The following is a 19855-nucleotide window of genomic DNA, read 5'->3' on the forward strand; positions in this document are numbered from 1 at the left end:
GAACCTTGTGGAAAATAATATTAATAAAATTAAGTGTACTTTCATTCATTTTCGATGCATTGACTAACATAGTAAATCCTATATAAAGTGTTTAATTATAATTTTAACTGCATAGTTATTACATGGATATATATGTCTGTAGAAATGACATTAAAAGATATTTTAGTTAACCATAAATATATAATACATTTTCATGTAATTGCAATTAACATGCAATTAAGTGTCTAAAAACATTAACTTAAGGATGCCATTTCTGTAATAAGTTCTCTTTTAAAATGTTTGCTACAGTATAGGCCCCATTTCTTTTTCAAAATAGGAATATGGCAAATACTTGAAAGGATAACATATTTAAATATGTTTTTTTTAAAGGAAGGTTTTGTGTGTGATAAATGTTGTCTGTGCTGTTAACTGAAAGCGCTCATTAAATACCAGGATTTTCAACTATGAGGATTTATATATAATGTATGTAAATTACTTGTAAATGCTAAAGCCACTGCACTATGCACCTACTGTACCTACTGAAAATAATTACAAAATCACTGTGTTTCAAAACTAATGCACAAAGGAAAAATTTCATTTCTTATCACACGAATGTGTGTGTCAGTGGTGGAGCAGAACTGGATATGTCTATGCTTTCTATTATCTGCTCTCCAAATCTCTATTTTGCTAAAATAGCAGTAGGACGCACCACGAGAATCAGATGAATACCTGCCATTCAGTCGCATTAATTTGCACACGCAGTTACCGCTTCTGAAATTACTTTCACGCCTGCGAAATCACTTTGTGGGCACAATTTAATCTATTTGCATTTACACTGCCCTGTATTTTGCACGTGTATAGAGGTACGGTCCAAATTACATATTCATTAACTTTCAAAAACTGACAATACGCACTATTTTGCACAACTGACTAGTTTAATAGATACAAATCTATAGTAAATCAGGGCTTTAATTTGTAAGGCCTCTTTCTGCTCAGTGTAACGGAGAACATACAATGACCAGACTCAGGACAGAACCATGAAAAAATAATGCCACAACCCAAAATACTCTAAAACACATCCTCAGATAAACCCTGACATACGCGCTAAAACACGACGTGAAAAAACTCTAAAAATCACTTTATTCATTGACAGCGTCTTTCATAGGCCTCTTAAATGGACGTCCCTGTGTGCTGCTTTTTATCTGCAAATCGAGCCTCTCAGACAAAAGACAGCACTGCCAAAGTGAAACCCATTAGTTTCATTAATTTACTGCTCTCTACTCACCTCGTGCCTCTTCATATTGTGCTACATAACAGGATCTGCAATTGCACAGTGAAGAGGAACGTTTTTTCATTCTCTGATTTTAAATAGATCTCTTATTTATTCTCCATCAGTCCACAAAATATGTCCAAGCTTTCTTTCGCGAGTCACCTTTAAACCCACACAAATATGGGATCCTTTTCGGCCAGACAAGCCGATCTAGCACATGCAATGGACTTATTTGGTGCAGCTCCAAGTTAGGTGGGTGTGGTAGCCAGCTCGTAATGTACCCTGAGTGGGCGCTGGATGCATACAAAAGCACTTTCCATTTATGTGGCCTCTTTTTGCATGATTTTAGGGCAGAAAAGGGCTGTTTTCAGGAAAAGCACAAAAGAATTGCGATGCCTCATCTCCACAGTTCAGAGGAGCATGTAAGAGTGAATAGAGGCTGCTTGGCTGGTTCATTCTCGTCTTCTGTAGGTATGCCGAGGAGGTTAAATGTAGCGATTCTGTGAAATAGGACGACCCGCTGGCACTCGTATGAACAAATCAACTACAGGCTTTAGCGCTCCAAGAGTTATACTCATTTCCAGTGTTACAATGAGGAATATATTTGTATGAAAAGTAAACACCTTCCCACTGTGTGTCAGACAATAAAAGTAGTTTAATATGTTACACATATCTTAAAGAGGGAAAAGTTAAAGAAATGGATGGTTGCAATAACACAAACCCTTTCTATGGGGTGTTTAGTCTGATGTATTATAGTGGAGAGAATGTCCTTCTCGGGTCACAACTCAAATTCCTCATATATATATATATATATATATATAGATATAATATATATATATAATATATATATATATATATATATATATATATATATATATATGTGTGTATATATATATATATATCAATATATATGGTCACAACTCAAATTCCTCATATATATATATATATATTATAATCACAATCATAATCATATATATATCATAATTATAAATGACTTGTGTATGGTGAAAAAGGATGCACAAGATAAGTGGGGAAAATGGCCTGGCAACTGTTATTGAAACAGAAAGAGCTGCCTCAAACACCAAATACACTATATAAAATTTATTATATTGGGTTTGCATTAACTAAATATTTTAATTATATTATGCAATGAAAAAAGTCGGTGATTTATTTTTGAAAATTCACAAATAATTAAAAAGAATCATCAAATGACACATTGAATTAAACATGAAATACATAATAAATGGTGTGAATGATGTTTTGCCCAGTGAGCTTTGAAGGGCTTCTAAAACTGTAAAACAGTCTGACATACAGAGGGTTATATTCCCTGTCTGCTATTTTTGACGTCAAAGTTCAGGATAATAGCTACTGAAAGGTTTAGCACTGTGTATTGTTTTTGTGTTGCCATCAGCCAATAACATTGGCAAAATGTAAATGATATGGCTCTTGAGTAATTCATCAATTACAGTACATTTAAAGTTCAGCTGTCTCAAAACAACCTGGCTGCTTATATCATCCATTGATTTCCCTTACTCTAAATTTAGACATACTCTTAAAAGGAATGATGTCACAGCTATGAGCTACAAGCAAATTAACATCTGGCCACATTTACACATCAACATCTATTCCAGGATGTCCAGTGAATGTGCTGTTCCTGGTAATGTGGTAACAACTGCATCTCTGCATCATCAACTTTCCAAAGGACCAACCTTTCAGGAATAATTCACCCAAAAATCTCCAGTGCAAAAAGTTGTCTTGTTTGTATCAGGAGAGAAATATGCACAGATCAAGTACCATTTACAAACGGGGAGAAGAAGAAAGAAAAAAAGAAAGAAAGAAAGAAAGAAAGAAAGAAAGAAAGAAAGAAAGAAAGAAAGAAAGAAAGAAAAATAAAAATAAAGAAAGAACCTTCAAAACTGTTCTAAACAAATGATGTGAGAGGGACTTTTTTTCAACTGGAAGAAACGTTATTATGGATATGGCTTTTTCCCTTCATAAGACATTAATTTATGGACTGGAGTTCTGTAAATTATCGTGATTTTTTTTTTTTTAACAGCTGTTTTGATTATCATTATGATGGCACCCATTCACTGTGATGTGATGCTAAATTTCTCCAAAACTGGTCTGAAACAAACTCATCTACATCGTGTATGTTCTGAGGGTGCATACATTTTCAGCCGATTTTCAGCAGAAACAAACAAACAAGCAAAAACTGTACCATGTACCTTAAAATAAGCCTAATTGTAAATGGTTTATTGTTGATTTTTTTATTTTTGTTTATTTCTTAATGTATATTTTTTTGGGGGGCAAGTAAAAACTGTGAACTACCACAGTAATTTACAATGAACAGTAAAAGCACATTCCCAGACAAGTTCCTGCGTGACAAAGGGACCGCATCATAACTGCCTGTGCAATTCTAAAGGTCACACAGGTTGGAAGATTGTCCCGCAAAACTCAATTACATATGTTTTTGTGTAAGAAGCTTTGACTGACATTATAAGTGGATATCAGGGCAGAGGGGGAAGAAAAAGAAATGTAAATCGCTGTAGAATATAGTCACTTTAGTTAAAGTAGCCTAATTTGCATTACTATTAATGCAAAAAATTGTTGAGATAACACACCTGAATATTAATTTGTACAGTGAGTGTGAGATTTCTGACCCACCTAGGACACAAAAAGACCATTGTTTGGTTTTAGTAATTTTTTATTAATATGTGCTGATACAGGGTCGTACTGACCTGCAATGACGCAAACGCTTACATAAAACCATCCCCTTTGGCCCGAACAGCTGTCAAAGCAATGACGGTGAGAAATAAAACACCTATCATTCTTCAATAAAAACAGTAAATCACATTAACCCTCCTGTTCCACGGGTCTCAAGCATCATAATTTAATCAAATAAAACAATGAGTTCAGAACGAAAAAAAAAAAAAAAAAAAGTTACAAGATACATAACCTCAATGACATAATCATCACCCTGGCCTTTGATGACTACTACTTGTTTCTCCCATGTTTGATTTTCATCTTATACAATGTCTAATACTGCGCGATCACACAATGATGTACTTTTATGATAGTCCAACTCAAGAAGGCCTAATACATTCTAGGGTGATTCTGACCATGCCCCCTCTCTCAAAACCCAACAAACCCTGCCAGGAAATGAACATAATGTTAAACTAAATCACTGGGTGTTTCTTAAAGAAACTTGCTTATATGAAAAGGTGGTGATTCTTCTAGAAGACTGATTTACACCCACCCATCTGCTGAATTCTGGCCCACACGGCCCCTCTGGGTCAAACATATTAATATGCAAACATCCAGTCAAAGGCATGCCTAAAAGAAGCTATAAAGCAAGCCACAGCTTGCTTCAGATTGGTCCAACTTAAAGATGTAAAAATGCCCTTCTGTACAGAGTACAAAAAACTACACAGCTCAGGCATGACTCACATGTTAGTGTTTTGTGATCAGTGTAGGAACACTGTTTTGGGAGTCTGTATTACCCAGAGCTCTGTGTTCTGGTGTAACCCGCCTGACCGAGCCGTTGTTAAAGACTGACAGACAGCAGGTTGACAGTTAACAACATGAACCACCCCCACTGGGCTCATGTCACAGTCTAACATATTCTCAAAACTATGGTACATGAGCTGTTTTTTAACACAGACACACTCAAAGAGACCAAATTATACTACATTATTAGTGTGTAGATGTCGGTTTAAACAGCTCTTTGCCAGTTCCCTCTCTGTTTATGACAGTTACCCCTTTTCCACCGACACGGTGTTGGGCTGGTGGCACAATCTGGCCCAATCCACACATTTCCTTCTGAGAAAAAAGCTGGTTCAGGGCTCCACAACCACTGCTTAAATCTCAAACCAAAAACACTGACATGTCACACTTAACAGCTTATAATAATTGTAATTTTGCTGTCAGTATGAATTAAATGATTTTAATAAAACCGATAGTTCCAACTTTGTTGCAAAATGCTGATACTCTTGCACTCAGATTATTGCATTGTATTTAACTATATTATTTAGCATAAGAAATATTTAGACTGAACTAATTATTATACATTTGTATCATTAATCATATTGCTGTTGCTTTCATTTTACACAATAATCACTCAACCCTGTCCTTTACGGTAATTTTTTACCATGGTTAAATGTCTTCATGTAGTGCATGGTCTCTTGTGGCTTATTGCTTTAATTTACAAATGTTGTGTGTATGAAATAATTCAACTTTTTTTTTAATATAAATGTAATATTATGAAATAAATACTTCATAGATTTCAAATATTTAAAATGTCTTCCTTTACATCATAGCCAGCTCATGATAAAGATGAATTTATGGATGGTAAAATTTGCTCTCAAAACAACTAAATGTGTGGTCCCATTAAAAAAAAAAAAAGAAATTTAAACCATTTCCTACATATCTATGATTAACCCATGATAAAACCATCCACCATCAAAAAATATCCATTGTCCGAAGTCAATAGTGTAGTGATGCACAAAGTATCCTTCACACAGAAGTCACTTTCAAAGCATGCACTATTGTGTTGTTCAACACTGTAAATGCGTGTGCAAAATTCCTATTGAAACGACTGAATTTTGCCTGTGAAATTTTGCAAAGGTAAATGTGACCGCACCTTAAAAGATGTAGAAGCACTGTTTGTTCATAGACAGGTTATGTAGTAAAATACTCATCATCGTTCAACTCTCGAGTCAGTGGAAATGTGGGCCAGTTGTAAAAGACATTTACACATCCTTTTAACATAAGCACCATTTCGATGGAAAAGGGGGTAAATAACTCTCTGTCAGGCGAGGATGGTCCCTTGTTCGGTGGCTGTGGTGGTGTTAAAATGCTTCTGTGTTACAGGAAGGTGTTGATCGCTCAGTGACTGAGGGATTCCAATAAAACATGTCATTTAACTCCAGGGGCTCTCTTTGCCTGTCAGACGTGGTGTGGCCGAGCAGGTGGGGTGCTTTGCCCAGGGCTGATACCTCATGTTGTTTTGACAGCAGTGAATGACTTGTTCATATCTCTCTCTCCCTTTATGTTATATCTATCCTACTATCTGGACATCAAGTCAACATGTGGCTCTAAAGCGAAGCTCCTGTGCTACAGTGGGGGATGGCTCATGATCAGAGGTCACGACTCTGGCTCTCTGGTGCCAAGCCCCTGCTGAGGATTGGGTTGATAGCAAGGTGACAGACTGTCAGATCACAGGAGTGCAGGCCGGTGCGATAGAACCTATGTGGAGAGGGACAAGAGACGAGTGTCTGGAAAAAGGGACCTTTCATAAATCCTCTCAGTCTCATAGGCCCATACAGAATCTGCCCTTACGGAAAACTCAAGATTTCTGCAGAATTGGAACACGCATCAATCACAAAGTTGAAGACATCTCCAGTCCCTCGAGTTCCATTATTACAGACCCCATGACATATAAATGACAGTTTTGAGACGATTTGTCCACGTCAAGTCAGTTTTGTCTTCCTAAACATTTAACTTTTAGAAGATACACATTTAAAATGTACTTTCTGTATTGAGAAAACCAAGCAAATATACTGATGACTCATCTTGCCCATTTTTGTCCAATCAAAGACAGGGGTGCCCAACCTGTTCATAGAGATCTACCTTCAGCTCCAACCCTGATCCAACACACCTGAACCAGCTAATTCAGATCTTCAGGAGCACTTGATAATTACAGACAGGTGTGTTGGAGCAGCTTTGGAACTTATGCTGCCTTAACTTGTGATTTGAATTGTTGAGTTAGTATTTATGCTGCCTTCACGTGCAATCGGAATTATGTAAATATAAGTTTCCTAATCGGAAACTCAGAATTTTTTTTATTACCAGAGTTTCCAAGTTGGGCAGGCATAAACTTTAACATGTTGGGGGGACAACCATTGCTGCCGTCTACGATATTCTCAGACACTACATCACTTTGTCTAGTTGCATGATCTAGAATTTGAATGCTCTTCCCTTTAATTCCATCTGCCAAAGGCTATTGGTTATATAAAAATGGTGGATATATCCAGACTGAACTTCTTGTATCAAAAGGAAATTCAAAATAGGAAATAAATCTTTATCCGTCAAGCGATTCAGTTGTTCTTTTCATATTTTGGAAAATTTTCATTCAGCTACCAATAAAAGTGTAGCCTCTTGGAACTTATGCTGCCTTAACGTGCAATCGGAATTAATTCTGCATAAAAATGGGGAAAAAATCTGGCAGATTCCGTCTGGGCCTAGTCATCCGGTGTCTACTCATGCACCCCTTGCCTCTCCATTTGAATGTGAAGACATGAAAACGAGGCCGATATGGAGAGCGGATCAGGGTGACTCCTTTCATATCTAAAGCACAGCGAACACAAGTGCTCTCAAAGAGCGAGAGGGGGGAAAGACAAAGGGAGAAACCCAGAGAGCGGGAGCATGGTGGGGTTGACTCCGCTAGATTATAGCTCTTAGTATTATTGTATGATAATCAGGGGTTTGTATGGGGATTTTGGAGGGTGGTAGCAGTCCCTATGAGCAGGCTTTAGTCTAGCAGTTTACTACGGCGCATAATCACTGTCATTATCACCATATCAACACTGTACTATATTATCCCTTTCAGTCCCATGTAAACAAAGCCTTTGACTAACATAAATCTTCCCACATTAATGCTCAGCTAGGAAAGCCATGTAAAAACATTTCTAAGAACAGTATAGGAGGGGGAATGTGGAAGAAGGGTAGATGGGAAATTAAAAATGAGCAAGGGCACAAAAAGGAGAGATGCACAAAACGTGACGCACATTGGACGTCTCCAGGGATGGAGGGAGAGAGGTAAACAGCCTCTCCCGCGGGCCGGTGCAGAAGGGTATAAGGGGGTAAAACAAAACAGCAGCGATGTGGTGCCAGGTGGGCAGAGGGCCATGAGTCAGGAGCAAATCTCCTTAGAGGGCATCCTAAGCTCTAAGAGCCAGTTCACAATGGTGTATGACAATACATTCAAACGGTCAAACCTGCTGACCAGTTGAAGCTGGTCCTACTCATCAACATGGAACATTTTTGCAAGAAAAGCAAGTAAAAAAAATGTTCAGGTCATTGCTTTAAAGAAAAGCTGATCATAAATGCCTCGGGCTAAATATAGGACCGGATGTACTAACCACAGCACACCGGTGAACATACTGACCCTGTGTCAATCAGTACAAGTTACCATGCAATGGATTGCACACACGTCCCCTTAGAAGACTTACAGGAGTGAGAGACAGAGAAAGAGAGAGGGCACATGGTGCTTGGATTGAATGATAGGTTGTTTGATTCGGGATGCACAATGTTCTCCACATTTGACAGTGGGTGCAGCAGACCTTCTCTAAACCAGCTGCAGACTTGTGTAGTTTTGACATCACCTCTTCCTCTGACATTAAACATGGATACTCACCCCTGCTCTCTCTCTCTCTATATGGCTATGTTTGGAATGGCATACTAGCTTATTACTTACTGCACAGTATATATTTAAAAAAATAGTGAACAGACATTCCACAATAAACATTTCAAACATTCTTTACTGACCTCATCATGATGGATCATTCAGTGAACAATATTTAACAAACGCTGGAAACAAAAGCGTTTTAGCCAAATAAAGCATCTTTGCTTTTGGCAGTCCAATCCAATTAAAAAATGAAAAATTACAGACAATATTTTCGGTTCATCCATCACATTGGAAATGAAAGGTCAAGTAAAACACTCTGAATTGTGGGATAACAATTTATACTGGCTGCATTCTGTTTATTAGCATTCTACACTTAATATTTCTTATTATGGCAGAAATATTAAGAGGGCTATGCCATTCCGAATTCCGCTTATGTTGTGTACCACTCATTCTGGCAAAATTTACTAGGTAATTTGGAAGAAAATGTGCATACTGTGCAAAGAATACATCGTATATACTGCAGCCAGAGTATTATGCTAGTATGCTTTTCGAAATATAGCACACTCTCGTCATCCTTACATATTCTTTGTACACAGAATGAAAACCACACTGAATAAATGAATATGTGCATAAATAATCAAAACACAGAAACTAAATATTAATAAAATAAAACATCAGACATTAAAGACTTGAAGACTGAGCAGACTTCAGAGGGGCGGAGCACTCATGAATACCTCTCTTTTGTTCAATAGGCTATGCAGCTCATTTGCATATGGTGATTCTAAACCACAGAGGCTGTGTCTCATTGGTCAGGTGTCCCTGTCGCTCAATGAATGCTAAACTTGTTTTTTTTTTTTTTGTTCTAAACCTCAGTTTCCATTGTACCCGACTGGCAAAAAAACAACAACATTTAAAATACCTTTAACAAAGTCTTTTAGATGGAAGCTTATACTGAGCTCTTATATAGATATAGATTTACTCTGCTTCCTGTTCTTCTAATGTGGGTCCATCTAACCCAGTAAAATAGCCTCTGAGATACACACTCGCACACATACGTACTCTGGTTCGCAAGCATCCAAATGTTCACGTTCAGACATACACATACAAATTGTAAATCAACTGTCACACCAGGTTCAGAAACAACAGCTGATATTGGTATGTAAAAACAGTCAAATACAATCTAGGGTTTGCGACTGAAACCTTTTCCGAATGATCCCCCCAATTTTTTTTTTTCACCTAAATATCTTATATTCTATTCATCTAGTCGTCTGATATCTATTACATCTTCCAGATACAATATAACCAACACTACCATTATGGTGCTGTCAATCAACCCACAATGCACCAGTGCGCCCCTGAGGCACAGTGTATTCCCCTACCCACGGCAAGCGCTTCCTGTCTGGGAATGTTGAAGGTCAAACATTACCAACAATGTAATGGGTTATATTACATAAAAATTGTGCCAGGATTTATCTAGTTTGTATGTAAAATCCCTCTCTTTCTGTCTCTGTCTCTCTCTCTCGCTGTCTCTTGGCAGACAATTAGATTTCCTGGCACCGTGGTGCTCCAGGGCAGGACCGAACGAGGGCCGGAGAGAGCGAAAGAAAGAGAGAGGGAGAGACTGGCGTGGTGTTTAGGTCACAAACTTCAAAACATCTTTATTTTTGATTTCTGTTGCAGTACAAGAACTGTTTTTCATAGTATTTGATACTTTTTTTGTTGCTTTTGTTCTTCTATGTACAGGAGACGAGTAGAGTAAGACTTGCTTTTGCTTTCGTGTGGTTCGTATGTACAGAGGTTGGACTCGAAGAATGGCTGGAGCGGTAGCAAAAAAATTCTTCTAGCCACAATAACACAGGTGATACAGCACGTCCACCTACAACATCCATCAGTGATTCGGAGAGCAGGTTCAGTCCTTAATCCACCCCCCATCTGTGGATCAGAGACGAAAACCCTACAGAGTTTTCAATTCATGAGAGGTCCATGCGGGCCGAAAGGGTTTCAAAACGACCCATCTGACGATGGGTTGTGTCCTAACGTTCACCCCCTCATTCCCAGTCTCTGTGGTTAATTCTATAACGAAGAGTCAGTTCAGAGAGAGAGAAATAAAGGCAACTCCACTGAGGCAGCTTTCCACTACCTGTGTCTGAACAATAGTCCTGTGTTTTCCTTTTTCAGGAGCATATGTTCACACTCTTGATGTTCAGTAACAAGCACTTCTGTGAGGTGTGAGTGTGTGTGTGTGAGCGTGCGTGTAGATTCCAGTTTGTGTCCTGGCTCAAAAAACAGTTTTTTTTGCAACACTGAAGAGCTTTCAGAGAGATTTTTGTAACTTGCAGTTATAATGGCATAACCCCATTTCCTCGCGTAACAGCTCTCATAAAATAATGATGGAGAAAAGAGAAAGGAGTTTACGCAAAAGTAACATCATTAAAGATAAGACTTCAAATGAAACACAGAAATAGAAGCCTGGTGAGAAGTTTGTCGATATTTTTGGAGCAGAGTGAGCTGAAAGGACAGAGACGTCCATTGAGAGAAGGCAGATAGTTGGACTCGCTCTTTTTCTATGTGTTGTGCGCGAGGAGGGAGGAGAAAATGATGCTGATGAGAGAGCAGAGTGGTTACACAGCACCTTCAGAGAGCCTGCTGCCATGGAGACAAACCTCTCTGTCGCTCTCCCTGTTTAGGCTTTCCTTACCTCTTACTTCAAAACAAATGAAAGAGCAAAAAAGGCAAACCAGACATAAGGAGGGGTGTCAGAGACAGGAGAGGAGTCCATCATCGCCATCGGCACTTTGCATCAGACCCTGTGGTGCTCTTCCTCCTCCACCTCTTTCTCGGTGGTCACAGGCTTGTGACCAGCTGCATCTGTCCATCTCCCTCAGTGTGAACGGAGGGGGCTCAGGGCGGGGTGGGCTTCAGTGCTTGGTCTCCTAGGTGGAGCCTGGTAGAAGGTCTGCATGGGGGGCTCCGCGGGAGCCTATGGCGGGGGCCGACACGAGCTGTAGTACAGCTCCTCCGGAGGCTGGGCCGTGCGTGGAACCACTTCTAGTGGCATCTGGGCTGGTTTGCTGTCGGGGTAGGGGCGAATCTCGCAGGTTGGTGATGCTGGTGTAGAGGGGAGTCCTGCGCAGGCGAATCGGGGGCTCCATTGCGACCCTGGCCTGCTGCGCTTTGGCGCTGTGACCGCTGTGGCCGCTGTGGCCCAAACTCTCAGTCAGGTCGGCCGTGTAGCTTTCGGACTCATCGGGGTCGCTCTGGTAGAGAACGGACTGGGCACGTGCAGGAGCAGGGGCTCCTCCAGAGCCTTGTAAAGCAGTTCCACATCCTGTGGCGTGCGCATTGACGTGCTTCTCTAGAACGAAAAAGTCTTCGTCGTCCTCGATGCCTATCGCTGGCTCTGCCCCGCCTCCGCACCCGCCCCATTCCCATGTGCCCGTGTCCTCTGACCAGGCTGCCACATGTTCTGTCAGTGCCCCCAGCCCCTCCACCGCCTCGTAGATTATTGTGCACAAGTTCCGATATGATCATCTTCTCGAACGCTGCTGCATCTGAGAGGTTTCTCCGTATCCCGCCGAGAGTTTCTGAACCGCGGGGGTTGAGCAGGGGAGGGGGGCTATCTCCACCTCCACCTCCCAGGAAGTCAACAGCATGGCCCCGGGAGCTCCCGAACCCCCGACACTACGCAGAGAATAGCTGTTGTTGAAGTTCCCATTCAGAGGGTAGCGTCTCCATGCCTCCGTGATCTCGGTTCTTAGACAGTGTGCTCTCTGTTGAGAGAGCAAATGAGAGGTGGTTAAGCAAATGAAAATGGAAAAAGAGGGAGAAGTGAAGCACTTCATTACCTATTTTAATCAAGACGGGGATTCACAGCAGCAACAGAATCCGGGATTTAAATCAATAATGGGGAACGCAAACTTCCATCATAAGATTAATAGGCTTACGGACAGAGGCAAGTTATTACCAGGGAAGTAAATTGTGTTACATAGAAGCACAGGCTTCACTGCACGTGTGAAGAGGTTATTATTCTGAAAATTAGCCTATAAAACACTGAAAATAGCCATAAGCCTGAAAGTGGAAAAGAGTATTACTTGGGTCACGGAAACGTTCCTGCGGATCCATGGTGAGGCCATGTGAGGGCAAAGTGAGACAAAAGAAAGACAACAGTGATCAATAATATGTTTCTACCTTGGGCTTTACTTGAAACCACCACTTTTTTTTTTTCCTCAAACATTGGCATTAAACAAATGTCACACTAAGGAACTCTATTGTTGAAATAATGTAATAGCCATGAAAAGACAACACTGGACATCAATGGACAGAGGGAGGAGACGAGAATTCCACATAGCAGTGCCTCACTTTTTAGTTTAGGAGCAGAACCACCTTCACAATAATGTTCTGATTTCAAAATGTTGGTTAGCTATTCTATCAGCTATAATCAAATTTAGTTAACTTCAATGAATCACTTAAAAGTGACAGTTCACCCAAAATAAACTATTCTATGATGATTTACTCTAAATCATGTTGTTACAAACCTGTCTCCCATTTAAAAACAAAAAGTGACTTGAAATAGTCATAAAGGTTTGGAATAACATGAGTTTCCTTTTCTTGAGTGGATAATTCTATAAATATTTCTATAAACAAAATAAAAACTATCAAATTAAATAATTTTTCATTTAATCAGTATTATTTTGTGGGGGAATCTCATTTGGGTAAATTTATACTAAATACAAAACTTTTTTTTAATAATATATTTTCTTAGAATTTACTTTTTTTAGACTTCACTAGAACACATGCAAGAGAGACAGAGAGAGAGAAGCCAATTTATGTGAGTGAGATTTTACTATTCCCTCAGCTTTCCCCCTGAGGTTTACATTAAAAACTGTGACGTCTACTCACTAGATAAAGTATGAAAAACAGCAGAACTACTATTGTATAGTTTTGGGTAAGCGAGTCTGATTCTGTGGACTAAGGATTTTCAGATCAGTATCTCACTCTTTTAATCCTTTGGGAGTTGGGATTCTTAGGAACAGCCCTTCATTATTTGGTTTGGGAAGATTAGAAACAGAGCTTTACTGTTTTTGCTTTGGCACGATCATTATTCGGCGAGACCGTTATTCACACTTCAGTCTCATAAAGTCAAGCCGATGTGTTTATTTCACGCGCCCCTTCACACGGCAGAGATGTTGTGATATTCTTTTTAACTCGTCGGCGTCTATTGAAACACAGGAGATGCATGCGGCGGGCACGGGGGGCAGACCAAGGCGTGCTGGGGGGTTTAAATATTTAATGCCCGGTATGATTTTAATCAACGCTTCCTCTGTGGCAGAGAGAGAGTAATTAGACATTCTAATGAGGCCCTCCTCCTACTTCCTCTCCATAGGCATTCTAAAAAATGTCCTCTCAGCGAGCAGAGCCGAGCGGCAGGCACCGTCAGCCTGACACATTACACAGAGAGGGAACGTTAAAATATTCAACAGAGACGCTGTCTTAAATTTTCACCCCACTGACATGGGAACCGCAGCTATCTTTCTCTCTCGCTGACTCTCAATTGGCACACGAAGGCGAATGGTAAAGCAAGAGAGCGAAGCCTGGGCCATATGTGTGTGCGACACAGACAGAGCCCATGCCGAGTACTCTGTGTCGAATCTTCAGGGAACGCTCTTCTGTCAGTCACTCAACTTCAGCCCTAGCCTTTAATCGATGCTCTGGTCTGTCTTTCCAGCAGGAGGGATTAAAACGCTGGCCAGATGGGTCAGCCCGTGTCCACCCCTCTGATTCACACTGACTAGACCGACAGAGTGTAAACTCACACGCACAGACCTACACACAAACAGCATATGCAACTAAGTGCACAGATCCCAGCACCATGAATACCATCGGTGATACTCACACCACACTGTGGCAGAAACTGCATGTACAATAATGATAATAATAATAATATTAAAAAAAAATTCCAGAGGAATCTTTATCACTCAGAGGACGCTGATTCATAGCTGAGAAGTTAAGAAGTAAAAAGTTCTTTTGCATATCATCTTTGTCTCAGACTTTTTAAGATACTAAAGTCTTTTACGAAGCCTATGAAATAGTACCTTTGATCAATAAAATACGAATTAAGGCATTTTGGCGAATTTGAGCACAGTTGAGATTCAAACCATTCTGAAACTCTACGTGGTAAACTGCGTTAATAAAGCAATCTTATTCGGATTTTTCTTTCCAATACAAGACAAGGTTCCCCCTACACTTACCAGTAGAGTTGAAAGACCCCAGGTGAGGGAGGGGGTAAAAACGTCTCAGCCAGCAGTGTGTTGTAGGGTGAAACTTCCTGTATGACGGGTTTGCCAGCACGGGGTTGGTCAGAAGATGGTTCCCCATTGTACCTAAAAAAGAAAAGGAAAATTCTTCACATAAACGCAACCTGTCCTCCAACTAATACGCTCGTATAGGTCGTTTGTCCCAAATCCCTGAAATACGACCCATCAGAGCGTATACTACAATTGGCGCCCCTATCGGCAAAAGGTCGTTTTCATATTAATGTTTTGTACTGCTTTTATTTGCACTGTGATTTGCGTTTCGTGTAGCTCACAGTTGGTAGATTATTGCGTTTATACCTTGATTATGCAATCATGCTATCATGGGTTCGATCCGATCCAAAGACGGACGTGCACGTAAAATGTATATGCTCAATAAATCAAAATTTAGCATGATTTCTGTGAGGGCTAGGTTTAGGGGGTGGGGTTAGGTGTGGTCATTCGAACGAATAAGCCACCTAGTAAAAATATGTACGAATTACTGTGAGATCGGTGTAAAAAGTCCACACAATGCATTTAAATAAAGTCCAAGTCCACACTGGTAATGACGTTATACGTCATTTCATGACGACAGACGCAATGCGATACTGTCATTATTTTTACGCCCGCTAGAGGCCGCTTAACTTTAAAACGTAAATATAGGTCGTAATAAGGTGCTTGCACAAACGACCTATATGGTCATTTTTTGTTGGAGGACAGGCTCCATACAAACGTCATTATACATTGTGACTCAGGACTGAGTGACGTTGTCGTAAAATCACTAGTCTATAAATTGTTATTTAAACGGACGCAAAGGAAACTAGAGGCTATGATTAAAGGTATGATTGCTGAAATATACCATCTCCTCCCGTTAATGCCTACCCACTACCACTATTGAACTAACTATTAGCTTATGGATCTATGTGACCTTCAAATAAAATCCTAGATTTAAGTTGGGCATATATTAATACTTACAGCTAAGGTCATAGTTGTTAAGCGTTCTTCAGCGTAATGTGGATAGTAACTGTAAGGGATCAAAATATGGGCATAATGGGAAGAAAATCGAGTAAGTGAATCAGACAACTCAGCATTGAAGACGTAATAGAGCTGTCGCTATTACTAAGTGCTGCTAATAAAACATGCCAATATGCGCAGTAGATATACATGCAAGTAAGAAAGTACTGAGTTAAAATGTATAGAATTGGTCTTTAAGCTGTACAAGCGTATACCATATTCTTACAATCTAGAATTGTCACCATTATTCACAGTACATGATCGCCTACATGCCCGCTCATTGGACCCTATGCTTACGTAGTTTGTTTGTAATACAATTGGAACTTTAGATTTGTTAACAAAATTTTCGTTCAGGAAAGTGACATAACATCGCTAGTGACTTGTAAAGTAAGATTAAAAATTTTTTTTGTTTTTTAAAACGGTTTTTTATTTACAGTGACACTACACATCAAGCGCTGGTAAGCTCCTGTGCATTTGGTAATTGTCACGTGTTAAGAAAGGGAGCGTACTTAATCATATCTCACGATTAACTAGGTTGCATTATTAGCATGCGATTATTACCATATTGGCTGTTTATTAGTTCATCATAAAGCATAATTGCTGTGGCATAAAACTTTCTACTATGCCCCGTATCATGACCCCTAAAACGGCTAAACTAACGGGGCGGACTACTAAAATCTTAGTGAATAAGCAGTTCAAATTAGGGCGGTTAGTAGGCGCAAAGAGTTCTACGTTACCTGGTGTTGTTAATAGTGAATCTTGGAACTTAAAATAAAGTGTGGACCGTGATATTTTAAGACCGATGACTGAAAACGTTAATTGACGGCATTACATCTGCATGAACTATCCCATTTTCATAAAGAAGTAAAAGTATTAAAGATAAATAAAAAAGTATATAGATACATCAGTATGAATCTATGGATTGGCTATTGGCATATACACACATAAGGTTAAGTCAGAATCTTACTGCTATGGCGGTGTGTTTGAGTTGGACATATCTAGCAGACAGAAAAAACGCAGAAATCGCATAGATGTCCTGTCTGTGTGATATCGAAAATGGCTGTGATTTGCAGTGAAGCTGTTGATTTGAACGCAAAGCCTAAATGTATTTGAAGAGTAGATCGTGGCGGAGTCTGTAATTCTATTGCCCTCACTGTGCAGATGGTAAAAAGTCATTGGGAGGGAAATCGGTAATAATTCTGGCTATTATGTATGACTGTACCTATGCATGAGCAGCCACTGAAAATACGTGGTTCATTGTCCACAGTGAAGCTGTGAAACGGCATGGCAGTAGACAAATGTGTATCTCAGAAGAAATGGGAACATTACAGTATGCGCCCTATAATGAGCAAGGCACAGAGCTGGTGCAGGCCTAGGGGCTTTCCAAGAACAGAAATGAGCCATAATATTAAAAAGAGGCCATTATAGGACATCGACTTGGGACTGAGGCAAAGTTGCATAACCACATCTCAGCGGCTCTCAGGCGTGGGCTATCAGTCGTATATCAGACGAGGACCTGCCTACAAGAAATTTAATTTAGAGACGTGCGCGGGGTCGTAAACACTCGACGCTCTGTGTAACGCCCAATACTACACCACATTATCTTTCGTGTACCTGCTTGGCAGTATTGTTCGGCAGCAGTTTAATAAAAGTAATAGCAGGATGGTCCAGCAGCATTTGTGCATGCATTAAAACCCTTGATTGATCAAAAATCCAGCTCATTCCTTGCATTACAGTGCAGACACAATTGTAGTAAACACACTGTTAAGCACACCAACAATGACATAAACATGAGACTTATTCAATCTGTCAACTTTGTTAGTGTCAATGACCATGTAAGGATGACACTAAAGCCCCACAGTGCCGTGTTTAAGCTAAATAAAAGATGAAACTAAACATCATTTGCTCACAATGAATCCTCTGACAGTAAATGGGGAACTGGGTGGGCGTGCCCGTCAAAATGACTGACCTTGTCCAACACAGCCCATAAAAACTTCACAGTAATCTTGAAGTAATCCACTCATCTCCAGCCCATAAATTCTTAATCATGTGAAGTGAAAAAAGCTGCGTGTTTCTACTCGCTTGTTTAGTAATCGTCAAAATGCTTGTAATATAAATAACACTAAGCAAAAGTAGTTAAAATTAGATAGAAGTACCAATTTCTCACGAATGTTTTCTACTTCAAAATGTTACTTTCAATGTTCATTGTTATTACCCCTGCCAGTGTCTTGGTTAATTTTGTAATATGTAAAGCAATTTCAAACTAAGCAATTTCAAAAAAAAAAAAAACAAAAAAAAAAAAAAAAAAAAAAAAACTTTATATAGCAACTCTTCCAGTAAAAAAAGTTATCTGTGCATATTTGCTCTCCGCCTCAGATTTCAGATGACAACCCGGATCTTTCTTTTCACTGGAGGTAATTCAATAGATTTTGGATTTAGCTAAGTAGTAGTAGTAAGTTAGTTAGTAAGCAGAAGGCAACGTAGTACATTTATTTTAGTAAATAGTAGCTAAAATGTAGTTAGTTGTAATGGTGAGTAAATTCAGTATTTTTAGTAGAAGCAACTGTTTGTAAAATTAACAATCAGTTGATGGTGACTACAAACATCAGTTGATGGATTACTTGTGGAACATGTGGTTATTGTGCACATGTTTTTTTTCAGCCATTTGGACTCTGACTGCACCCATTCACTGCAGAGGATTACCAGGCTCCACTGGTGAGCAAGAGATAATGCTAGTAAATTTAGGGGTACAGATCTTCTTACAAACGGGGAATTGTGGAGATTTGCTAAAACCAAAAAACGATGACCCCTAACCAAAACAAAAAACAAAACAAAAACCAAAACCAAAACAAAACAAAAAACAAAAACAACAAAACCAAAACACACCCCCACCCCCACAACAAATAACAACAACAACAACACAAACAAACAACCCCCCCCACACGACCCCCCCCACAAAAATGTATCTATATCTCGGTGCGGTAGGCTGTCTACTGAGAGTAAGTATTTTTTCATTTATTGGGGAACATTTCACAGGGTCTTCAGTTTTCTTTTCGTTTTTTTGTTTTTTTGTTTGTTTTTAAAAAAAAATTCTTTTTTTTTTTTAAACCCTTCAGGATGGCTAAGGTATGGTTACACAATAGTAAAAAAAAAACCAAACAAAAAAAAAAAAAAAACGAGGACAGAGTCAAAATGTATGTTCAAAAAATTAAACCCACAAATAATGTTAATAGAGCTACACTGTGTATTGTACGCCTTTGTATATTTCCTTAATAATTCCTGTAAAAAAATATTCTCAACACTGGAGTGTCTGTGTAAAAAAATATGAAGGGAAAAAAAAAAGCATAAAAAAAGTGGGAGGGAGGTGGAGGTACGAAAAAAAAAAGCTTTTTCTTTTAAAAATTGTTTTAACCGAAAAGACTTTTGCACAAGTCGATTGTTTTTTGGCGGTGAAAAAAAAAAAAAAATTTTTTTTGTTAGGTTTTTTTCTGATATATATGAAAAAAACAGCGTTTTTTGTGCACATGATTTTTTTTTGTTTTTTTTAAAAAATAGACCAATCTCAAAAAAACTTTTGTCAATTTGTTTTTTTTTTCATTTTCACGGCTTGTAAAAAAAAAAAACGTTTCCCTCCAAAAAAAAAAAAAAAAAAAAAAAAACAAAAAAAAAGTTGGTCCTTAAAAAAAAAAGCTTAAAAAAAAAAAAAAAAAAAATTCTTATTCTTTTTTGTTTGCAAAAAGGCTAAACTTAAAAAATGGTTTATAAACAAAAAAAAAAAAAAAAAAAAAAAAAAAAAAAAAAAAAAAAAAAAAAAAAAAAAAAAAAAAAAAAAAAAAAAAACAAAAAAAAAAAAAAAAAAAAAAAAAAAAATAGAAAAAAACAAAAAAAAAAAAAAAA

General features: G+C 38.8%; 1 protein-coding gene and 1 pseudogene across 1 annotated transcript in view; one reads left to right on the plus strand and one right to left on the minus strand.

The window, feature by feature from the left end:
- Positions 1–19855, plus strand: part of LOC109083683 (E3 ubiquitin-protein ligase RFWD3-like) — a 512102-nt gene that overhangs the window by 379863 nt on the left and 112384 nt on the right. The gene's annotated exons all lie outside the window — the stretch shown is intronic.
- The window catches only part of LOC109081715, a 33107-nt pseudogene continuing 24750 nt past the window's right edge, over positions 11499–19855 (minus strand).

The sequence above is a fragment of the Cyprinus carpio genome, unplaced genomic scaffold (assembly GCF_018340385.1).
Source record: "Cyprinus carpio isolate SPL01 unplaced genomic scaffold, ASM1834038v1 S000006493, whole genome shotgun sequence".
In the NCBI taxonomy this organism is placed as follows: domain Eukaryota; kingdom Metazoa; phylum Chordata; class Actinopteri; order Cypriniformes; family Cyprinidae; genus Cyprinus; species Cyprinus carpio.